At 36.5% G+C, this 26,472-nt stretch overlaps 1 long non-coding RNA gene across 9 annotated transcripts; it reads left to right on the top strand.

Annotated features, from left to right (window-relative positions):
* Positions 1-21,117: 21,117 nt before the first annotated feature.
* On the top strand, positions 21,118-25,981 carry LOC133613868 (uncharacterized). 9 transcript variants are annotated; one of them, XR_012050763.1, is made up of 8 exons: positions 21,118-21,190; positions 23,506-23,560; positions 23,664-23,722; positions 23,804-23,884; positions 23,985-24,040; positions 24,303-24,361; positions 24,465-24,523; positions 25,596-25,648. It is a non-coding gene; the product is annotated as an uncharacterized lncRNA (long non-coding RNA). The 9 variants fall into 9 exon arrangements; XR_012050765.1 differs by lacking the exon at positions 25,596-25,648 and adding an exon at positions 24,789-24,847 and having other exon boundaries at positions 23,826-23,884; XR_009816508.1 differs by lacking the exon at positions 25,596-25,648 and adding an exon at positions 24,789-24,847.
* The last annotated feature ends 491 nt before the right edge of the window (positions 25,982-26,472 follow it).

The raw sequence follows: 26,472 nt of genomic DNA, 5'->3' as shown, positions 1-26,472 counted from the left end.
CTCTGACTTTGTTGGATAAATGTGAAATATAAAGAGGTAGCACACAAGTAAATGACATCAAAATATGAACTATTTTCTTTATTAAATGTTGTAAAAGTAGTCAGTGACACTCCATTTGTGTAGTTATTAGACTCAACCACAGTCAACAGCATGCTAATGCTAACAAGCTAACGCTAAAGCCGATGTTTTTGTCATGTCGGCGTGAGATAAACACTAACATTTATTATTTATGTATTGTTATTTATAGATAAACACTACCATTTATTATTTATATATTGTTATTTACAGATAAACACCTACATTTATTATTTATATATTGTTATTTACAGATCAACACTGACATGTATTATTTATATGTTGTTATTTACAGATAAACAATGACATGTATTATTTATATATTGTTAATTACAGATAACACTGACATGTATTATTTATATATTGTTATTTACACATAATCAGTGACATATATTAATGATGCATTTTTATTTACAGATAAACACTGACATTTATTATTAATATATTATTTACAGATAAACACTGACATTTATTGTTTACTTAATGTTATTTACAGATAAACACTGACATTCATTATTTAAATATTGTTATTTACAGATAAACACTGACATTTATTATTTATATAATGTTATTTACAGATAAACAATGACATATATTATTGATATATTATTATTTACAGATAGACACTGACATTTATTGTTTATATATTATTTACAGATAAGCACTGACATTTAATATTTATATATTATTATTTATAGATAAACAGTGGCATTTATTATTAATATATTATTTACAGATAAACACTGACATTTATTACTTATATAATGTTATTTACAGATAAACACTGACATTCATTATTTAAATATTGTTATTTACAGATAAACACTGATATTTATTATTTATATAATGTTATTTACAGATAAACAATGACCTATATTATTGATATATTATTATTTACAGATAGACACTGACATGTATTATTTATATATTATTTACAGATAAACACTGACATTTATTATTTATATATCATTATTTATAGATAAACACTGGCATTTATTATCTATATATTATTATTTAAAGGTAAACACTGACATGTATTATTTATATATTGTTATTTACAGATAAACACTGACATTTATTATTTATATATTGTTATGTATAGATAAACACTGACATTTATTATTGATATATTGTTATTTAAAAAATAAACAATTACATATATTATTGATATATTGATATTTACAGATAAACACTGACATTTACCATTTACATATTGTTATGTATATACAAACACTGACATGTATTATTTATATATTGTTATTTACAGATAACCACTGATATTTATTATTTATATATTGTTATTTACAGATAACACTGACATTTGTTATGTATTTATTGTTATTTACAGATAAACACTGATGTTTATTATTTATATATTGTTATTCACAGAAAAACACTGATATGTATTATTTATATATTGTTATTCACAGATAAACACTAACATTTCTTATTTTTATATTGTTATCCACAAATAAACACTGACATTTCTTATTTATACATTGTTGTTTACAGGTAAACACTAACATTTATTATTTATATATTGTTATTTACAGATAAACACTGACATGTATTATTTACATGTTGTTATTTACAGATAAACACTGACATTTATTATTATATATTGTTATTTACAGATAAACACTAATATTTATTATTACATATTGTTATTTACAGATAAACACTGACATTTACTATTTCTATATTGTTATTTACAGATAAACACTGACATTTACTATTTCTATATCGTTATTTACAGATAAACACCGACATTTACTATTTATATATTGTTACTGACCATACTTGTCAACCTTGAGACCTCCGATTTCGGGAGGTGGGGAGTAGGGGCGTGGTCGGGGGTGGGGCGGGGCGTGGTTGGGGGCGTGGTTAAGAGGGGAGGAGTATATTGACAGCTAGAATTCACCAAGTCAAGTATTTCATTCATACATACATATATATATATATATATATATATATATATATATATATATATATATATATATATATATATATATATATATATATATATATATATATATATACATATATATATATACACACACACACACACACATATATATGTATATATATATATATATATATATATATATATATATATATATATATATATATATATATACATATATATATATACACACACACACACACATATATATGTATATATATATATATATATATATATATATATATATATATATGTATATATATACATATATATATATACACACACACACACACACACACACATATATATGTATATATATATATATATATATGTATATGTATATATATATATATATATATATATATATATATATATATATATATATATATATATATATATATATATATATATATATATATATTCTGAAAATATGCAAACAAAACTGTGTTTAGATAATTGATACTTCAAACTTACATAAATAAATATTAAGGAATGTAACATAACTTGGCTTCTGAGAGTTTCAAAATGTAATGAATAAAATGCTAAAGTTGTTGATAAACAAGCAATTATTTTAATAATTAAATATGGTCATTTTAAATGAATTATTATGATAATTTAAAATAAATTATTTCAAATATGTTTATTTTAATGTATAATTCTATGGATGGATGTAATAAGGAGTCACGAAAAAATACAAATAAAAATACAATTAATTTTGATGTTTTTAGCAAAGTATAGTAAAAATGTATTTAGTTTTTTTTTTTTTTTAATTAATAAATATATTTATTTTTAGGTAAGATAAACATAATAATACAATTTATCTCTAGTCTGGATGATTTAGTTCTTGTCACCCTGTTGTCCTCCCGTCGTGAAAAAAGGCTGTCCTCACTCAGGTCCGCATAGAGCTGGAGGGGGCGTGGCTTACAACTCCGGCTGAAAATCGGGAGATTTTCGGGAGAATATTTGTCCCGGGAGATTTTCGGGAGAGGCGCTGAATTTCGGGAGTCTCCCAGAAAATTCGGGAGGGTTGGCAAGTATGGTAATTGACAGATAAACCCTGACATTTATCATTTATATATTGTTATTTACAGATGAAATGTAACAAAAGGAACCGCCTGACTGTCATGAATTCATCATTTACTGAGAGGACGACTTCCAGACTGTTGGACATTGTCTGACTTTTTAGGAAGAATTCGGCATACTATTATCACTGGAGGACGAGGAATCGCTAAACATGCTTCACTACACACCGTAGGAAGATAAAATAGCTCACCCCCGCCAGAATGCCATGGGTGGATCTACACCTGACATCCACTGTAATGATACCAAGTACAAGATCGTATCTAGTCGATACCGCTATAATTACATGGATATTTTTTATCATCAAAAAAATATATATATATATTTTTTAATTCATATTATGTTTATAAAGTCATGAAATACGTCCCTGGACACATGAGGACTTTGAATACGACCAATGTATGATCCTGTAACTACTTGGTATCGGATCGATACCTACATTTGTGGTATCATCCAAAACTAATGTAAAGTATCTAAGAAGAGAAGAATAAGTGATTATTACATTTTAACAGAAGTGTAGATAGAACACGTTGAAAGAGAAAATAAGCAGATATTAACAGTAAATGAACAAGTTGATTAATAATCATTTTTTACAGTTTGTCCTTTATAATGTAGACAAAATAATAGGTGTATAAATGACACAATATGTTACTGCAGACTAATTAGGAGCCTTTATTTGTTTACTTACTACTAAAAGACAAGTTGTCACTATTTTATTTAAGGACAAAATTGCAATAATACACATATGTTTAATGTACCCTAAGATTTTTTGTTAAAATAAAGCGAATAATGCCATTTTTTGTGGTCCCCTTTTTTTTTTTTTTTTCATTAGAAAAGAATCGAAAAGTGTGGAAATACCAAAATATTGGTATCGGGACAACCCAACAGCCCATCATCTCAGGCTTTGCTGTGTTTCCGTGTTGTACCACCGGACAAGTTACCTCCAGAGTTCACATGGGGATGCCACCCAGAGAGGCTGGGGGTGGGGGGGGACTGAGTTTTAGAGGAGGCCTCTCTCGGGGCCTCATTACTGGGGAGGAGACTGTTATAGAACATGGAACATCATGGACTGTGGGGCAAACCAAAAAACATGTGAGTTTGCGATGAAATACCATAGATGACACAAATCTTCATCATGCGGGGAAGGGTGACCAAAACATTTAATGGATGCTCGGACTATTTTGTACATTTAGCATCAATATATGCTAAGCTATCTGTGTGAACATTGTATGTACAAAAGCAAGTCTATGTAACATCCAATAGGATATCTCATTATTAATAAAAAAATAAAATAAAATAAAAAAAAATATTTAGAGGGAAAATGAGTGAGTTGCATGCCAAAAATGGACCCCAGGCCACACTTTGAACACCTCTGTAGACTATGAAATGATGAATAATTAATTTATTTTGATGCTTTGCATGATATATCATACTTAAAATGATCAAAATATGTAAATATTACATGTTACTAGAAATGTTACGACATTACATATATACTTACAGTGTGCACAGATAAAATATCAAAATATGTAAATATTACATGTTATTATGAATGTTACTAGATACTACATATATACTTACAGCATAATGAAAATATGTAAATACTACATGTTATTATGAATGTTAATAGATACTACATATATACTTACAGCATAATGAAAATAGGTAAATATTACATGTTATTATGAATGTCACTACATTACATGTATACCTACAGCATGTACAGATAAAATATCAAAAATATGTAAATATTACATGTTATTATGAATGGCACTACATTACATACATACTTAAAGCGTGTACAGATAAAATATCAAAATATGTAAATATTACATGTTATTATGAATGTCACTACATTACATACATACTTAATGTGTGTACAGATAGAATATCAAAATATGTAAATATTACATGTTATTATGAATGTCACCACATTACATATATACATAAAGTGTGTACAGATAAAATATCAAAATATGTAAATATTACATGTTATTATGAATGTCACTACATTACATATATACTTACAAGTACAGATAAAATATCAAAATATGTAAATATTACATGTTGTTATGAATGTCACTACATTACATATATACTTAAAGCATGTACAGATAGAATATCAAAATATGTAAATATTACATGTTATTCTGAATGCTAATAGATACTACATATACACGTACAGCATAATGAAAATATGTAAATAGTACATGTTATTATGAATGTCATCACATTACATATATACTTAAAGCATGTACGGATAGAATATCAAAATATGTAAATATTACATGTTATTATGAATGTTACTACATTACATATATACTTAAAGCGCGTACGGATAAAATATCAAAATATGTATATAAATTACATGTCATTATGAATGTTAATAGATACTACATATATACTTAAATCATAATGAAAATATGTAAATATTACATGTTATTATGAATGTCACTACATTACATACATACTTAAAGCGTGTACAGATAAAATATCAAAATATGTAAATATTACAAGTCATTATGAATGTTAATAGATACTACATATATACTTAAAGCATAATGAAAATATGTAAATATTACATGTTATTATGAATGTCACTAAATTACATATATACTTAAAGCGTGTACAGATAGAATATCAACATATGTCAATATTACATGTTATTATGAATGTAAATAGATACTACATATATACTTACAGCCCAATTAAAATATATAAATATTCCATGTTATTATGAATGTCAGCACATTACATATATACTTAAAGCGTGTACAGATAAAATATCAAAATATGTAAATATTACATGTCATTATGAATGTTAATAGATACTACATATATACTTAAAGCATAATGAAAATAGGTCAATATTACATGTTATTATGAATGTTAATAGATACTACATATATACTTACAGCCCAATTAAAATATATAAATATTCCATGTTATTATGAATGTCAGCACATTACATATATACTTAAAGCGCGTACAGATAGAATATCAAAATATGTAAATCTTACATGTTATTATGAATGTCACTACATTACATATATACTTAAAGCGTGTACAGATAAAATATCAAAATATGTAAATATTACATGTTATTATGAATGTTAATAGATACTACATATATACTTAAAGCATAATGAAAATATGTAAATATTACATGTTATTATGAATGTCACTACATTTTATATATACTTAAAGCGTGTACAGATAGAATATCAAAATATGTAAATATTACATGTTATTATGAATGTTAATAGATACTACATATATACTTACAGCCCAATTAAAATATATAAATATTCCATGTTATTATGAATGTCAGCACATTACATATATACTTAAAGCGCGTACAGATAGAATATCAAAATATGTAAATCTTACATGTTATTATGAATGTCACTACATTACATATATACTTAAAGCGTGTACAGATAAAATATCAAAATATGTAAATATTACATGTTATTATGAATGTTAATAGATACTACATATATACTTAAAGCATAATGAAAATATGTAAATATTACATGTTATTATGAATGTCACTACATTACATACATACTTAAAGCGTGTACGGATAAAATATCAAAATATGTAAATATTACAAGTCATTATGAATGTTAATAGATACTACATATATACTTAAAGCATAATGAAAATATGTAAATATTACATGTTATTATGAATGTCACTAAATTGCATATATACTTAAAGCGTGTACAGATAGAATATCAACACATGTCAATATTACATGTTATTATGAATGTAAATAGATACTACATATATACTTACAGCCCAATTAAAATATATAGATATTCCATGTTATTATGAATGTCAGCACATTACATATATACTTAAAGCGTGTACAGATAAAATATCAAAATATGTAAATATTACATGTCATTATGAATGTTAATAGATACTACATATATACTTAAAGCATAATGAAAATAGGTCAATATAACATGTTATTATGAATGTTAATAGATACTACATATATACTTAAAGCATAATGAAAATATGTAAATATTACATGTTATTATGAAAGTTACTACATTGCATACATACTTAAAGCGTGTACAGATAAAATATCAAAATATGTAAATATTACATGTCATTATGAATGTTAATAGATACTACATATATACTTACAGCACAATGAAATATGTAAATATTACATGTTATTATGAATGTCACCACATTACATATATACTTAAAGCGCGTACAGATAGAATATCAGTATATGTAAATATTACATGTTATTATGAATGTCACCACATTACATATATAATTAATGTGTGTACAGATAGAATATCAAAATATGTAAATATTACATGTTATTAAGAATGTTAATAGATGCTCCATAAATACGTACAGCATAAAGAAAATATGTAAATATTACATGTTATTATGAATGTCACCACATTACATATATACATAAAGTGTGTACAGATAGAATATCAAAATATGAAAATATTACATGTTATTATGAATGTCACTACATTACATATATACTTACAACAAGTACAGATAAAATATCAAAATATGTATATATTACATGTTATTCTGAATGCTAATAGATACTACATATATACTTAAAGCATAGTGAAAATATGTAATTATTACATGTTATTATGAATGTCACTACATTACATATATACTTACAGCACGTACAGACAAAATATATAAATATGTAAATATTACATGTTATTATGAATGTTACTACATTACATATATACTTAAAGCATGTACAGATAGAATATCAAAATATGTAAATATTACATTTCATTATGAATAGTAATAGATACTACATATACACGTACAGCATAATGAAAATATGTAAATATTACATGTTATTATGAATGTCACCACATTACATATATACTTAAAGCATGTACAGATAGAATATCAAAATATGTAAATATTACATGTTATTATGAATGTTACTACATTACATATATACTTACAGAATGTAAACATAAAATATCAAAATATGTAAATATTACATGTTATTATGAATGTTACTACATTACATATACAGTATACTTACAGTGTGTATATAAAACATTGATGGATGTTTTTGGATGTTTTTTTAGAGCACCTAATGAGATTTCTCTTGCTAGCATTTATTTACGATTTAGAATGCATAAAAAAATAAAAATAAATGTGGTCTTGTCTTGCATAAGGATTGTGAACGATACACAAAATTCCAAAAAAGTGAATGCAAAATGATGTTTAATGAACGACGGGGTGCTTCATGTGAAATTTGACAGCAATCACATTCCTAGCCGCTTCCTGCTCTATCACTGATAAGAATATAATGGCAGTGTGAGTACTTGTCTCGCAAGGCAGAGGTAGCGTGTTTGAATTTAATTCCAAGAGTCAAAATAGGAAGAAGTATACATTTATGTTTGGAGGGTGTTGGAATTGTTATTTTTAATTATTGAAGAATGTATTTTCCCATGCATCAAATTGTATTAAGTTTGATTTAAAAAGTGTAAAAATGGTTTCAATAGAATAAAAAGTTGGATCATTTCGTGTAAGAGAAAAAAATGCAAACAAATTGCATATACATTTCGATTTAGGGCCCCAAATTAGCCTGGCTGGATAAGAAATACATTGAAAATTATCATATTAGTGATATTCGTCTTAATTTTTAACGCATCTGAAAAAAAGAGTGCAGCGGCAATGAGGGTGTCAGCAAATATATTCAACTTTGATTGGTTGGATGCACTTTGTCTTAATCCCGCAATATATAAAATTATAGACTACACAATAAGGAATAGATAGATAGATAGATAGATAGATAGATGGATAGATAGATAGATAGATAGATAGATAGATAGATAGATAGATAGATAGATAGTACTTTATTGATTCCTTCAGGAGAGTTCCCTCAGGAAAATTAAAATTCCAGCAGCAGTGTACAAAATTGAGATCGAATTTAAAAAGTAAAACGTAAAAAAGTAAATAATGGCGGTATAAATGGAAACAAAATAGAAAAATATTACAATAGAATAAAAATAAAAAGCAACAATGAGAATAAAAATATAACAGTAAAATAAGAATATAACAAAGAAACTAGGCCAGGGGTCGGCAACCCGCGGCTCTAGAGCCGCATGCGGCTCTTTAGCGCCGTCCTAGTGGCTCTCTGGAGCTTTTTAAAAAATGTATGAAAAATGGAAAAAGATGAGGGGGAAAAAAATCTATTTTTTGTTTTAATATGGTTTCTGTAGGAGGACAAACATGACACACGCATCCCTAATTGTTACAAAGCACACTGTTTATATTAAACATGCTTCACTGATTCGAGTATTTGGCGAGCGCCGTTTTGTCCTACTCATTTTGGCGGTCCTTGAACTCACCGTAGTTTGTTTACATGTATAACTTTCTCCGACTTTCTAGGACGTGTTTTATGCCACTTCTTTTTCTGTCTCATTTTGTCCACCAAACTTTTAACGTTGTGCATGAAAGGTGAGTTTTGTTGATGTTATTGACTTGTGTGGAGTGCTAATCAGACATATTTGGTCACTGCATGACTGCAAGCTAATCGATGCTAACATGCTATTTAGGCTAGCTATATGTACATATTGCATCATTATGCCTCATTTGTAGCTATTTTTGAGGTCATTTAGTTTCCTTTAAGTCCTCTTAATTCAATTTATATCTCATGACACACTATCTGTATGTAATATGGCTTTTAATTTTTTGCGGCTCCAGACAGATTTGTTTTTGTATTTTTGGTTCAATATGGCTCTTTCAACATTTTGGGTTGCCGACTCCTGAACTAGGTAGTAGTGACCATGTTATGAAAAAGTATTGCACTGTTATTGTTTTGCATCCTCTGTCACCCTAGTACCCCCCCTCACCCCCAGAGAGGAGTTGTACAGTCTAATGGCGTGTGGGACAAAGGAGTTTTTGAGTCTATTAGTCCTGCACTTGGGATGAAGCAGTCTAGCACTGAACAGGCTCCTCTGGCTACTGACAACGGTATGCAGAGGGTGACTGGCATCATCCAGGATGCTCACTAGTTTTTCCACAGTCCTCTTCTCTGCCACCGTCACCAGTGAGTCCAGTTTTATTCCAATCGTAGAACCGGCCCTCCTGATCAATTTCTCCAGTCTGGAGCTGTCCTTCTTAGATATACTGTAGTACAGAACACTGCCAACCACAGACTGGTAGTACACCGGCGGTGAGGGATGCCGTCAAGCTGAAGAAGGAGTCCTATCGGGTTCTTTTGGCTCATAGGACTCCGGAGGCAGCGGACAGGTACCGACAAGCCAAGCGGTGTGCGGCTTCAGCGGTCGCGGAGGCAAAAACTCGGACATGGGAGGAGTTCGGCGAGGCCATGGAAAACGACTTCCGGACGGCTTCGAAGCGATTCTGGATCACCATCCGCCGCCTCAGGAAGAGGAAGCAGTGCACTATCAACACCGTGTATGGTGAGGATGGTGTTCTGCTGACCTCGACTGCGGAAGTTGTGGATCGGTGGAGGGAATACTTCGAAGACCTCCTCAATCCTACCAACACGTCTTCCTATGAGGAAGCAGTGCCTGGGGAATCTGTGGTGGGCTCTCCTATTTCTGGGGCTGCTGAGGTAGTTAAAAAGCTCCTCGGTGGCAAGGCCCCGGGGGTGGATGAGATCCGCCCGGAGTTCCTTAAGGCTCTGGATGCTGTGGGGCTGTCTTGGTTGACAAGACTCTGCAGCATCGCGTGGACATCGGGGGCGGTACCTCTGGATTGGCAGACCGGGGTGGTGGTTCCTCTCTTTAAAAAGGGGAACCGGAGGGTGTGTTCTAACTATCGTGGGATCACACTCCTCAGCCTTCCCGGTAAGGTCTATTCAGGTGTACTGGAGAGGAGGCTACGCCGGATAGTCGAACGTCGGATTCAGGAGGAACAGTGTGGTTTTCGTCCTGGCCGTGGAACTGTGGACCAGCTCTATACTCTCGGCAGGGTCCTTGAGGGTGCATGGGAGTTTGCCCAACCAGTCTACATGTGCTTTGTGGACTTGGAGAAGGCATTCGACCGTGTCCCTCGGGAAGTCCTGTGGGGAGTGCTCAGAGAGTATGGGGTTTCGGACTGTCTGATTGTGGCGGTCCGCTCCCTGTATGATCAGTGTCAGAGCTTGGTTCGCATTGCCGGCAGTAAGTCGGACACATTTCCGGTGAGGGTTGGACTCCGCCAAGGCTGCCCTTTGTCACCGATTCTGTTCATAACTTTTATGGACAGAATTTCTAGGCGCAGTCAAGGCGTTGAGGGGATCCGGTTTGGTGGCTGCAGGATTAGGTCTCTGCTTTTTGCAGATGATGTGGTCCTGATGGCTTCATCTGGCCAGGATCTTCAGCTCTCACTGGATCGGTTCACAGCTGAGTGTGAAGCGACTGGGATGAGAATCAGCACCTCCAAGTCCGAGTCCATGGTTCTCGCCCGGAAAAGGGTGGAGTGCCATCTTCGGGTTGGGGAGGAGATCTTGCCCCAAGTGGAGGAGTTCAAGTACCTTGGAGTCTTGTTCACGAGTGAGGGAAGAGTGGATCGTGATATCGACAGGCGGATCGGTGCGGCGTCTTCAGTAATGCGGACGCTGTATCGATCCGTTGTGGTGAAGAAAGAGCTGAGCCGGAAGGCAAAGCTCTCAATTTACCGGTCGATCTACGTTCCCATCCTCACCTATGGTCACGAGCTTTGGGTTATGACTGAAAGGATAAGATCACGGGTACAAGCGGCTGAAATGAGTTTCCTCCGCCGGGTGGCGGGGCTCTCCCTTAGAGATAGGGTGAGAAGCTCTGTCATCCGGGGGGAGCTCAAAGTAAAGCCGCTGCTCCTCCACATCGAGAGGAGCCAGATGAGGTGGTTCGGGCGTCTGGTCAGGATGCCACCCGAGCGCCTCCCTAGGAAGGTGTTTAGGGCACGTCCGACCGGTAGGAGGCCACGGGGAAGACCCAGGACGCGTTGGGAAGACTATGTCTCCCGGCTGGCCTGGGAACGCCTCGGGATCCCCCGGGAGGAGCTGGACGAAGTGGCTGGGGAGAGGGAAGTCTGGGCTTCCCTGCTTAGGCTGCTGCCCCCGCGACCCGACCTCGGATAAGCTGAAGAAGATGGATGGATGGATGGACAGAACACTGGCAACCACAGACTGGTAGTACATCCACAAGAGTTTTTTTTACAAATGTTGAAGGAGCGCAGCCTCCTCAGGAAGTACAGCCTGCTCTGTCCTTTCCTGTACAAATGGTCCGTGTTAACAGTCCAGTCCAGCTTATTGTCCATCCACACCCCGAGGTACTTGAATGAGTCCACGGTCTGTACCTCGACTCCCTCGATCACAATAGGTTGTGACCTTGGACTCGACCTCCCAAAGTCAATGACCAACTCCTTGGTCTTTGACGGATTGAGCTGCAAGAGGTTCCTGTGGCACCAGACAACAAAGTCCCTCACCAGCCTCTGAAACTCCTCCTCTCTGCCGTCCCTGATGCACCCGACGGTGGCTGTGTCATCCGCGTACTTCTGGATGTGACACAGCTCTGAGTTGTAGCAGAAGTCAGCGGTGTACAGGGTGAAGAGAAGAGGGGCCAGCACCAGTCTCTGCGGTGCTCCGGTGCTGCTGATCACAGTGTCAGATGTGATGTCCTACAGTCTGACGTACTGTGGCCTATCGGTGAGGTAGTCTGAAATCCAGGCAACCAGGCAGGGGTCCACTCGCATTCTGTCCAGCTTGTCCTGGAGAAGGCGGGGCTGGATAGTATTAAAGACACTCGAGAAGTCCAAGAACAGGATCCTCACAGCGCCATTTCCCTTATCCAGGTGTGAGTGGGCTCGGTGCAGCAGGTAAAGGATAGCATCCTCCACACCAACTCCTGCCTGGTACGCAAACTGCAGGCTGTCCTGGGCATGTTGCACCTGTGGTCTGAGGAGGCTGAGAAAGAGCCGCTCCATTGTCTTCATTATATGAGAGGTGAGCGCCACTGGTCTGTAGTCGTTCAGCTCACTGGGGCAGTTCTTTTTGGGAACTGGAACGATGCACGATGTCTTCCAGAGGGTGGGCACTCTCCCCAGCTGCAGGCTGAGGTTGAAGATCCGCTGGAGTGGTTCACCCAGTTCTGCAGCACAGGTCTCCAGGAGTCGGGGGCACACCTTGTCTGGGCCTGCTGCTTTCCTAGGCTGTAGCTTCCTCAGTTGACGTCTGACCTGGTCCGCAGAGATGACTAATGTCTGCGTAGAGGTGGTGGAGGGGGGTGCTGCCATGGCTGGGGGGGTGGTACGTTGAGGGTGTGGCTGCGATGGGGAGTGAGGGGTGGAGAGGACACGGGCTGGTTGAACCGGTTGAAGAAGTTATTCATCTCATTGGCCCTCTCTATTGTCCCCCTAACAGCTCTGGTCTTTGTCTTGTGGCCTGTGATGGTTTTCACACCTTCCCAGACCTCCCTCATGTTGTTCAGCTTCTTCCCTCACGCGTAGTTTCACCTCTCGCTGTGCTGCTCTCATTGCCTCCCTGTCTCCACTCCTGAAGGCAGCTTTCTTCTTGTTGAGGACAGCTTTAACCTCTTGTGTTACCCAGGGTTTGTTATTAGGGTAGCACCGAACAGTCTTAGCAGGGCAGATCACGTTGAGGTAATCCGTGAGACAGTTAGTCAGCCCATCTATGTCCTCACCCTGTGGAAGCAACACGTCCCAGTCTGTGGTGTTGTAGCAGTCCCTGAGGGCATCTTCCATTTCAGGGGACCACCTCCTCACAGAGCAAGTGTTAACAGGCTGCCTTTGGACCAGGGGGGTGTGTTTTGGCTGCAAATGGACAAGATTTTGGTCAGACTTTCCTAGTGGGGGGAGGGGTGTGACCTTGTATGCATCCTTGACATTAGCATACATTAGGCCAATTGTCCTGTTGTTTCTCGTGGGACAATCCACAGCCTGGTAAAAAGCAGCTAACGTTGAGTCCCAAGTAGCATGATTAAAATCCCCAGAAATTATGAAAAAAGCCTCAGGATGTTTTGTCTGTAGCCTTGATGTGATGGCGTGGATCATCTCACATGCATTGGCTGCATCTGCCCTCGGGGGAACGTAAACACAGAGGGAGATCACGTGACTGAACTCCCTCGGCAGATAGTATGGCCGGAGGCTAACAGCTAGTAGCTCCAGGTCCGGGCAACACAAGACTTTCTTCACGGAGATGTGTCCCGGGTTACACCAGCGGTTGTTAACGTATATGAGGAGCCCCCCACCTTTGCTTTTCCCTCATGCTTTAGTGTCTCTGTCAGCTCTCACTGCGGTGAATCCTTGCAGGTCCACGTTAGCATCCGGTACCAGATGGTTTAGCCACGTTTCCGTTAAGATAAACAGGAATGTATGCTATGGAGAGTATACAAATAAATATATGTACAAATAAAGTAAGTTTCTTACAATTAGCATTATCACTGGAGGACGAGGAGTAGCTAAACGCCATTGGTGGATCTACATCTGACATCCACTGTAATGATACCAAGTACAGGAGCGTATCTAGTCGATACTACTATGATTACGTCGACATTTATTGGCATCACAACATCTTCTTTCGTTTTAAAATTTTTTTAATTATGTTATAAACTCAGGAAATACGTCCCTGGACACATGAGGACTTTGAATATGACCAATGTATGATCCTGTGACTACTTGGTATCGGATTGATACCCACATTTGTGGTATCATCCAAAACTAATGTAAAGTATCAAAGAAGAGAAGAATAAGTGATTATTACATTTTAACAAAAGAGAAAGTAAGCAGATTGTCATGATTCATGGCCCGGATCATGTTTTGTTATGTTCTGTTAGTTTTTGACTCCCTTAGTTCCTTTTTTTGTGCAACTCTGGGTTTGTTTTGGGTTTCCATAGGGATTAATTGGGTTCACCTGCCTCTGGTTAGTGGTCGGCACGCTCACCTGCTGTCGACCACTAATCAGAGAGCTTTTATTCGCGTTGCTCGCCACACTCGGTTTGGCTTCAATGTTTTCTGTACACAACAGGTTACGTTGGTATTTCTTGGCTCCTAGTTTATGATTCCTGCGCTAAGTGGTAATCTTAGCTTCCCGTGCGATCGGCAAGTTTTCCTTTTGCTTGTTTTCTATTTTTGGTACGTGTTTGATTGACAAACACCTACCTGCACACCAGTGACGTGCGGTGAGGTTGATGACTGGTGAGGCACTGACTTCATCACAGTCAGATTTACAAACATATGAACCCTAAAGAGTATCTTATTCACCATTTGATTGGCAGCAGTTAACGGGTTATGTTTAAAAGCTCATACCAGCATTCTTCCCTGCTTGGCACTCAGCATCAAGGGTTGGAATTGGGGGTTAAATCACCAAAAAATATTCCCGGGCGCGGCGCCGCTGCTGCCCACTGCTCCCCTCACCTCCCAGGGGGTGATCAAGGGGATGGGTCAAATGCAGAGGACAAATTTCATTACACCTAGTGTGTGTGTGACAATCATTGCTACTTTACTTAACTTTAACTTTACACATACAAACTGTAGCACACAAAAAAGTACATTTAATAAAAAAACGTTATTATGGTCTAACCTTTACTTATAAAATAAATCCATGAGCCGCTATTGTGCTGGATTAATGCAATCCCTGACGAGAGTGTTATATCAACTAAAGCCCTCACTTCAACTTTCCACGTGCAAGATTGAATCTATTAAAAAAGTGTAACCGAGGGTTTATAAATGTCGCCTATACTGTATGAAACTACAAAATAACAAACACGGAGGCTCCAGTTTACACGAGGACCACTTTATTTACCTTCTTTCAAAAACTTCCGCTCCACTCCGACGTGTCATCACTTCCGCTCTTGGCGCCTTCAAAATAAGAGCTCAAGGCATATACTGTATAACAGCGCATAACAGGAACTTAACATCACAAAGAGGAAAGCCCATAAAAATAGGTTACAAAAGTTATTTAATAAGAAGCCAAAAAGTGCAAAAACAATAATGTTCGTGTTGGATGAGTTGTGAATTAGGTACACCTGCAGTCTGCAGGTGTACCTAATGTTGTGGCCCTGCAGTCATTCACAACTCCTCCAACACAAACATTATTGTTTTTGCACTTTTTGGCTTCTTATGAAATAACTTTTTTAAATAGATTCAATCTTGCACGTGGAAAGTTTAAGTGTGGGCTTTAGTTGATATAACACTCCCGTCAGGGGTTGCAATCTACGCCGGGGGTGCAGGAGGCGGGAATACTGGAGCCTCAGCCAGTGCATCTTTTGCAGCCGTTTTATGATCGCTCAGCACAATAAATACTTTACACACATACAGTTGTTGACAAAATACACTGTACATTATATACCTCAGCTAACTAAACTATGGAAATGTATAATATAGTTCATATAGCAATACGGTCTCACTGCACAGTAGGCCAGCAGTTGACCAAGTCCGCAATCCATGTTGAGGCACTGAGTGACGTGCCTCAACTGGCTGCTGTTCACCGCACCGTCTCTTCTCAGTATTTGAACGGCAAATGTGAAAATTCAGCGATTTTGAATAAAAATAATCTAAAACTGGTGAAGTTAAATGGAAAATAACTTTATAGTATAATCACTGGATACATATAACAATTTAATAAAAATGTTTTCTTTTTACATTTTTTTTCTTTCCATGATGGCAGGTGAGGCCCTGCCTCACCTGCCTCTAGTGACTGCATGTCACTGCTGCACACCTTGTCCGGAGTGGTCAATCTGCATCCCAGGTGAACGAACCCCAAAGTAAGATACGACCCAATCGTAACACTGATATTAACAGTAAATGAACAAGTAAGTTAATAATTACTTTTCTACCACTTGTCCTTAATAAAGATGACAAAATAATAGGTGTATAAATGACACAATATGCTACTGCATACGTCAGCAGACTAATTAGGAGCCTTTGTTTGTTTACTTACTAATAAAAGACATGTTGTCTAGTATGTTCACTATTTTATTTAAGGACAAAGTTGCAATAAGAAACATATGTTTAATTTACTGTAAGATCTTTTGTTAAAATAAAGCCAATAATGCAAATTTGTGTGGTCTCCTTAATAAAGAAAAGTATCGAAAAGTACCAGAAAGTACCGAAATAATTTTGGTACAACACCAATATATACATATATATACATATACACACACACATAAATGCATATGTGTATATATATATATATATACATACATATACACACATTTCCACCTGCATGGTTTTAAATAGCTTATCTGGCCATTTATAGAATATATTTTTGGGGCAGAGAGTAAGACGCTTTTTAAACAAGTATTTGGACAATTGACAAAGCAGGTTTTATTGCCTTGTTTTCAGGTATTAAGTCAGTATTTGACAGCTGTTTGACCTAGTGTCAAATATGAAGTCCAATGAAATCCCAATACGTGTGAAGGACGTTATTACTAAACTTAAAACTGCATTGAAATACGATCATTTATTAGCACAGAACAAAAACTAGTGCAGCTTGGTAGTGCACAGAAAGCTAACATCTCTAAGTAGCGTAGCCACAAAACAAAAAAGCAAAGCAGAATTGTTAGCAATGATCCAGCCCTAGTGTATAAAGTGTCCGGATTGGCAACCAGGAACAAGTGTGTCCTGATTGGCAACCAGGGACGGGTGAGGAAGCCAGAGCCCAGACGAGAAAAACAGTGGCAAAAGGAGGCAAACAGGAAATGAAACCAAAATAAGAGCACTGGAAAGGAAACAATATAAACCACAGGAACATAACTAACAAGTTCACAAAGTACATTTTCCACATATCTTTACTTTAAATGGAAATAATAATGCATTTGTTTGTACTTTTACTCTACTATCTAACATTTCCAGCTATTATCTTTACTTATTGTCTCTGTTGCATTTCTACAATATATTTGTTTGCATGTTATTATATCCCTGCATACTTGTGGATATAACTATTTGACTATTTCTACATTGTATTGTTCCTTAAATTAGATATCTTGTAAGATCTTAATGTGGAGGGCCGAATGAAACAATTTTAAATAAACAAATAAACATAATAAATGCATACATATGTATGTATATATATATATTTATATATATATATATATATATATATATATATATATATATATATATATATATATATATATATATATATATATATATATATATATATGTACATATAATACATAATTGTGTTAATAAATGGGTCATTAATCTATTTTATGTAAAAGTACATTTAATTATATAATCATTTAAATAATTGTTAAAATATTTAATAATTTAATTATTGATTAATGATTTAATAAATAAATTAATGATTTAATGAATTATTTGATAATTTTATGAAACTGTCAAACACGGCCATCAAAGTCAGTGGGTGGGGCTAACTTTTAAACATGGCGGTTAAGGAGCATATCCTTTTTCGGGATTTGGTGGTAAATAACAATTTTTTTGTCACCAAGTACCACTTCAGAAAAAACCTGGCTCTCCAATACACCGCCATATTGTATTAGCAGTAGCGTAGTAGGCTTAGGAGCGTATTAAAAACAAGGTTTTATTCAACAAGTATATTCAATATTGTTTTGTATGATTACACACAGTTTGAACAGTAATACTGTGTTTGAATATAGGAAAACAATATCAAGTATTTTTTTTTTTTTTTTTTGGTGTACCACTAGATGGAGCATGCGTACCACTAGTAGTACACGTACCACAGTTTTAGGATCCCTGCTTCAGACCTTACGGCGTATGGGGAGGATACATTAATCCAGCCTTCATAAAATAATTAAATTCATTAAAAAAAAAAATAATCGTAGAATAATTACATAAATATAATAATTAATAATGCATAATTAATTTATTTATTAAATATTGAAATAATTAAATTAATAAAATAATTTTACTTTTACATTAAATCAATGATTTATTTATTAAATTCTAATTAAATAATTATTCACCGACACATTGAGATAATAACATAAATAATTATTTGTTTATGTATATAATTTTGTCCCATTTGACATTTACACAAATAATAGCAACTATGCAATAAATGTAAAATAAAAGATGAAATGGTTGCAGTTCATTGGTCAGATGGTGTGTCACCATTTGATCATGTGACCTCCCAAAAAAGCTGCTTCCTGTTTATGAACAAGTCAAGTGTCAAACGTTACTTGCCAGAGGTGAAAATCGCACAAAATTGGCTGATGAGACTTGGTAACGTGAAACCAAAACACATTTAGAAACCTTTCTTGGAGCGCGGCGTGATACGAAAGAGTAAAGCGGAGAATTGCTGAAAGGTTAAATGTTCTACAGAAATACACAAAGTATTGCAAAATAATACAAACACTCACTACATTTGAGTGAGAATCTGGTTAAATGAGTCACTTTCACCCCTACCATGTCACTGTTGCTTTAATTGAAACAAGAAGTACTTTAGCCTGCATATTCATAAACATGCACATTCAGTACATACACTTTCTCTAGTAAACCACATCATATACAAACCCCGTTTCCATATGAGTTGGGAAATTGTGTTAGATGTAAATATAAATGGAATACAATGATACAAAGACAACATATTTGATGTTCAAACTCATAAACTTTTTTTTTTTTTTTTTGCAAATAATCATTAACTTTAGAATTTGATGCCAGCAACACGTGACAAAGAAGTTGGGAAAGGTGGCAATAAATACTGATAAAGTTGAGGAATGCTCATCAAACACTTATTTGGAACATCCCACAGGTGAACAGGCAAATTGGGAACAGGTGGGTGCCATGATTGGGTATAAAAGTAGATTCCATGAAATGCTCAGTCATTCACAAACAAGGATGGGGCGAGGGTCACCACTTTGTCAACAAATGTGTGAGCAAATTGTTGAACAGTTTAAGAAAAACCTTTCTCAACCAGCTATTGCAAGGAATTTAGGGATTTCACCATCGACGCTCCGTAATATCATCAAAGGGTTCAGAGAATCTGGAGAAATCACTCCACGTAAGCAGCTAAGCCCGTGACCTTCGATCCCTCAGGCTGTACTCCATCAACAAGCGACATCAGTGTGTAAAGGATATCACCACATGGGCTCAGGAACACTTCAGAAACCCACTGTCAGTAACTACAGTTGGTCGCTACATCTGTAAGTGCAAGTTAAAACTCTCCTATGCAAGGCGAAAACCGTTTATCAACAACACCCAGAAACGCCGTCGGCTTTGCTGGGCCTGAGCTCATCTAAGATGGACTGATACAAAGTGGAAAAGTTTTCTGTGGTCTGACGAGTCCATATTTCAAATTGTTTTTGGAAACTGTGGATGTCATGTCCTCCGGACCAAAGTGGAAAAGAACCATCCGGATTGTTATAGGCGCAAAGTTGAAAAGCCAGCATCTGTGATGGTATGGGGGTTTATTAGTGCCCAAGACATGGGTAACTTACACATCTGTGAAGGCGCCATTAATGCTGGAAGGTACATACAGGTTTTGGAGCAACATATGTTGCCATCCAAGCAACTTTACCATGGACGCCCCTGCTTATTTCAGCAAGACAATGCCAAGCCACGTGTTACATCAACGTGACTTCATAGTAAAAGAGTGCGGGTACTAGACTGGCCTGCCTGTAGTCCAGACCTGTCTCCCATTGAAAATGTGTGGTGCATTATGAAGTCTATTCCGTTTATATTTACATCTAACACAATTTCCCAACTCATATGGAAACGGGGTTTGTATAAGGGTCGGCTATCACGGGAATTTCAACGATTCCGGTTCCAAATCTGGTTCCAGATAATTCTTGAAACCAATTTTTAGACAGGCATAAATCATCGTAAAAGTTTGCTTTGTCATGACTGTTTTGGCAAACTCTACACAAGGCCAAAGTCTTCACCCAAACAGAAGTGCCTCATGTCCAAATGTGAGTTTGGCTCCCATTTCCCCCCCAGAGGAGAGAACTGGAATCACATTCAAAATTTCCCAACAGCTGAAGGCCATCCAGCAATCCGGAAGGCTCTCACCTGAAGCAATCAAGTCCACTCCTTTAAGTCTGCAGCTCCAGCTCAGACCTCAGGCCAACAAGCACTGATCTATGCAGGAGTGACCAACTGTTTACAGAGACCAGGGTGAGATGACGTATATTATTTGATTTGATATGTTGAGTTAATTTTAATTGTCAAGTGGTTGTTAAATCTTTAAATGCCAAATCCAAGCTGTTAAGGGTCACTATATGTACTTTTGGAAACACTTTTACTTTAAAAAAAAAATGGTTTATTGAAATGTAATTTATTTATTTTGGTCCCTAATTGCTTTTGTATTTTTCCACCTTCTCCAAATGTTTTTCACCTTACAAATATTTAATGGAGAAAAAAAAGAGACAATCAAGTCCAAAATAAGAGGAGAAACAGAAATTTGTCTCATCATTGGATTAAAACAAAGAGTGAAGTCCAAGTGTAACCAATGGTCAAAAAGTCACAACCCTTTTCAAGTTAGGGGAGAGCACAAACAAACAAAACATAACTTGACAATGACCATTGTGACATATTTTAGATTGATGTGTTTTTCCCTGTCTGCTTCTGAGCCTTGATTCCCACACCTGTTCCTGATTGGCAACCTGGACACAACTGTGCTTCATTGGCAACCTGGACACACAGATGTCCCTAATTGGCCACCTGGACAGACACTTGTTCCTAATTGGCCACCTGGACACACCTGTCCTCAATTTGCAACCTGGACACACCTGTTCCTGATTGGCAACCTGGACACAACTGTGCTTCATTGGCAACCTGGACACACAGATGTCCCTAATTGGCCACCTGGACACACACTTGTTCCTAATTGGCCACCTGGACACACACCTGTCCTCAATTTGCAACCTGGACACACCTGTTCCTGATTGGCAACCTGGACACACACTTGTTCCTAATTGGCCACCTGGACACACACCTGTCCTCAATTTGCAACCTGGACACACCTGTTCCTGATTGGCAACCTGGACACACAGCTGTCCTCAATTTGCAACCTGGACACACATGTTCCTGATTGGCAACATGGACACACCTGTTCCTAATTGGCAACATGGACACACCTGTTCCTAATTGACAAAATGGACACACACCTGTCCTCGATTGGCAACCTGGACACACACCTGTCCTCGATTGGCAACCTGGACTCACCTGTTCTTGATTAGCAACCTGGACACACGCCTGTCCCTATTTGGCTACCTGGACACACACCTGTCCTCAATTGGAAACCTGGACTCACCTGTTCTTGATTGGCAACCTGGACACACAGCTGTCCCTAATTGGCCACCTGGACACATACCTCTTCTTGATTGGCAAACTGGACACACCTGTCTCTAATTGGTAAACTGAACACACACCTGTCCTCAATTGCAACATGGACACACCTGTTCCTGATTGGCAACCTGGACACACCTGTGCTTCATTGGCAACCGGGACACACCTGTTTCTAATTGGTAATCTGGACACACACCTGTCTTCAATTGGCAACCTGGACACACCTGTCCCTAATTGGCAACCTGGACACACACATGTCCCGAATTGGCGACCTGGACACACCTGTCCCTAATTGGCAACCTGGACACACACATGTCCCGAATTGGCGACCTGGACACACACCTGTTCCTAATTGGCAAACTGGACACACCTGCTCCTGATTGGCAACCTGGACACACACATATGTCCCGAATTGGCAACCTGGACACACACCTGTTCCTAATTGGTAAACTGGACACACATCTGTCCCGAATTGGCAACCTGGACACACACATATGTCCCGAATTGGCAACCTGGACACACACCTGTTCCTAATTGGCAAACTGGACACACCTGTTCCTGATTGGCAACCTGGACACACCATGCATCATACAGAAGCAGAATGAATCCAACACCAGCCAAGGATGTTAAGATACTATCTAAACGATGGACTATTTGTCATGATCCGTGTTCCGGATCATGTTTTGTTTAGTTATGCTGTTAGTTTTGGACTTCCTTAGTTCTTGGTTTCACTTCCTTGTTTGAGTTTGTTTTGTTTCTATGGTTACCCATTAGTTTCACCTGTTCCACGTTTGGACTCAAACACACCTGTCACCAATCATGTCACTGTTATTTAAGCATACCTTTGTTCATCACTCGTTCTGCCTGCATTGTCGTTATGTCACACCGGTTCATGTCTCGTTTTGACAAAGTAAGTTTCCATGTCCATGTCCTAGTTTTTGTTAATTAGCAGCTTCTTATGTTTTAGGCACACTTGCCTTTTTTGGTTGTATTTTTGTGTTTTGTGGTAGTGAGTGTTTTATGTCAATAAATCCAAGCCTACCTTCACGCTGTCGTCCGGAGCCGTGTCTTTTGCGTTGGAAGAACAACCCCGCAGCTAGCTGCGACCCCCACGTGACACTATTATCCATTAAAATATGCAGAAGCTGCTGATGGAGTGTTTGACAGAGAAGCAGCTGCAAGGAGGTACTGTGGAAGGTAAATACTATACATTATTATTACATTACTGCATAAAACTACCACTAAATGAGTTAAGAATGCTAAATGACTAAATCACAGACATTTATCCATGAAAATATAGAGCAGCTGCGCTGACGAAGTGTTTGATGGAGAATCAGCTGCAAGGAGGTATTGTGGAAGGTAAATACTGTTTATTATTATTACATTACTTCATAAAACTACTACTAAATGAGTTCAGAATGCTAAATGACTAGATCGCAGACATTTATCCATGAAAATATAGGGCAGCTGGGCTGACGTAGTGTTTGACGGAGAAGCAGCTGCAAGGAGGCACTGTGGAAGGTAAATACTATACATTATTACATTACTGCATAAAACAACTACTAAATGAGTTAAGAATGCTAAATGACTAAATCGCAGACATTTATCCATGAAAATATAGCAAAGCTGCGTTGAAGTGTTGGTCGGAGAAGCAGCTGCAAGGAGGTACTGTGGAAGGTAAATACTATACATTATTACATTACTGCATAAAACTACTACTAAATAAGTTCAGAATGCTAAATGACTAAATCACAGACATTTATCCATGAAAATATAGAGCAGCTGCGCTGACGAAGTGTTTGATAGAGAATCAGCTGCAAGGAGGTACTGTGGAAGGTATATACTATACATTATTATTACATTACTGCTTAAAACAACTACTAAATGAGTTAAGAATGCTAAATGACTAAATCGCAGACATTTATCCATGAAAATATAGAGCAGCTGCGCTGACAAAGTGTTTGATGGAGAATCAGCTGCAAGGACGTATTGTGGAAGGTAAATACTGTATATTATTATTACATTACTTCATAAAACTAGCACTAAATAAGTTCAGAATGCTAAATGACTAAATCACAGACATTTATCCATGAAAATGTAGCGAAGCTGCGCTGACGGAGTGTTGGCCGGAGAAGCAGCTGCAAGGAGGTACTGTGGAAGGTAAATACTATACATTATTATTACATTACTGCTTAAAACTACTACTAAATGAGTTAAGAATGCTAAATGACTAAATCACAGACATTTATCCATGAAAATGTAGCGAAGCTGCGCTGACGGAGTGTTGGCTGGAGAAGCAGCTGCAAGGAGGTACTGTGGAAGGTAAATACTATACATTATTATTACATTACTGCTTAAAACTACTACTAAATGAGTTAAGAATGCTAAATGACTAAATCGCAGACATTTATCCATGAAAATATAGAGAAGCTGCGCTGACTGAGTGTTTGACAGAGAAGCAGCTGTAAAGAGATACTGTGGAAGGAAAATACTGTACATTATTATTACATTACTTCATAAAACTACTACTAAATGAGTTAAGAATGCTAAATGACTAAATCGCAGACATTTATCCATGAAAATATAGGGAAGCTGCGCTGACGGAGTGTTGGTCGGAGAAGCAGCTGCAAGAAGGTACTGTGGAAGGTAAATACTATACATTATTATTACATTACTGCATAAAACTACTACTAAATGAGTTAAGAATGCTAAATGACTAAATTGCAGACATTTATCCATGAAAATATAGGGCAGCTGGGCTGACGTAGTGTTTGACGGAGAAGCAGCTGCAAGGAGGCACTGTGGAAGGTAAATACTATACATTATTACATTACTGCATAAAACAACTACTAAATGAGTTAAGAATGCTAAATGACTAAATCGCAGACATTTATCCATGAAAATATAGAGCAGCTGCGCTGACAAAGTGTTTGATGGAGAATCAGCTGCAAGGAGGTATTGTGGAAGGTATATACTGTATATTATTACTACATTGCTTCATAAAACTACCACTAAATAAGTTCAGAATGCTAAATGACTAAATCGCAGACATTTATCCATGAAAATGTAGCGAAGCTGCGCTGACGGAGTGTTGGCCGGAGAAGCAGCTGCAAGGAGGTACTGTGGAAGGTAAATACTATACATTATTATTACATTACTGCTTAAAACTACTACTAAATGAGTTAAGAATGCTAAATGACTAAATCGCAGACATGTATCCATGAAAATATAGAGAAGCTGCGCTGACGGAGTGTTTGACAGAGAAGCAGCTGTAAAGAGATACTGTGGAAGGAAAATACTGTACATTATTATTACATTACTTCATAAAACTACTACTAAATGAGTTAAGAATGCTAAATGACTAAATCGCAGACATTTATCCATGAAAATATAGGGAAGCTGCGCTGACGGAGTGTTGGTCGGAGAAGCAGCTGCAAGAAGGTACTGTGGAAGGTAAATACTATACATTATTATTACATTACTGCATAAAACTACTACTAAATGAGTTAAGAATGCTAAATGACTAAATTGCAGACATTTATCCATGAAAATATAGGGTAGCTGGGCTGACGTAGTGTTTGACGGAGAAGCAGCTGCAAGGAGGCACTGTGGAAGGTAAATACTATACATTATTACATTACTGCATAAAACAACTACTAAATGAGTTAAGAATGCTAAATGACTAAATCGCAGACATTTATCCATGAAAATATAGAGCAGCTGCGCTGACAAAGTGTTTGATGGAGAATCAGCTGCAAGGAGGTATTGTGGAAGGTATATACTGTATATTATTACTACATTGCTTCATAAAACTACCACTAAATAAGTTCAGAATGCTAAATGACTAAATCACAGACATTTATCCATGAAAATGTAGCGAAGCTGCGCTGACGGAGTGTTGGCCGGAGAAGCAGCTGCAAGGAGGTACTGTGGAAGGTAAATACTATACATTATTATTACATTACTTCATAAAACTACGACTAAATGAGTTAAGAATGCTAAATGACTAAATCGCAGACATTTATCCGTGAAAATATAGAGCAGCTGCGCTGACGAAGTGTTTGATGGAGAATGAGCTGCAAGGAGGTACTGTGGAAGGTAAATACTAT

This window comes from Nerophis lumbriciformis, linkage group LG13, assembly GCF_033978685.3.
Source record: "Nerophis lumbriciformis linkage group LG13, RoL_Nlum_v2.1, whole genome shotgun sequence".
Classification (NCBI taxonomy): domain Eukaryota; kingdom Metazoa; phylum Chordata; class Actinopteri; order Syngnathiformes; family Syngnathidae; genus Nerophis; species Nerophis lumbriciformis.
The sequence above is the reverse complement of the archived record's forward strand: the minus strand, read 5'-3'. Positions and strand labels throughout refer to the sequence as shown.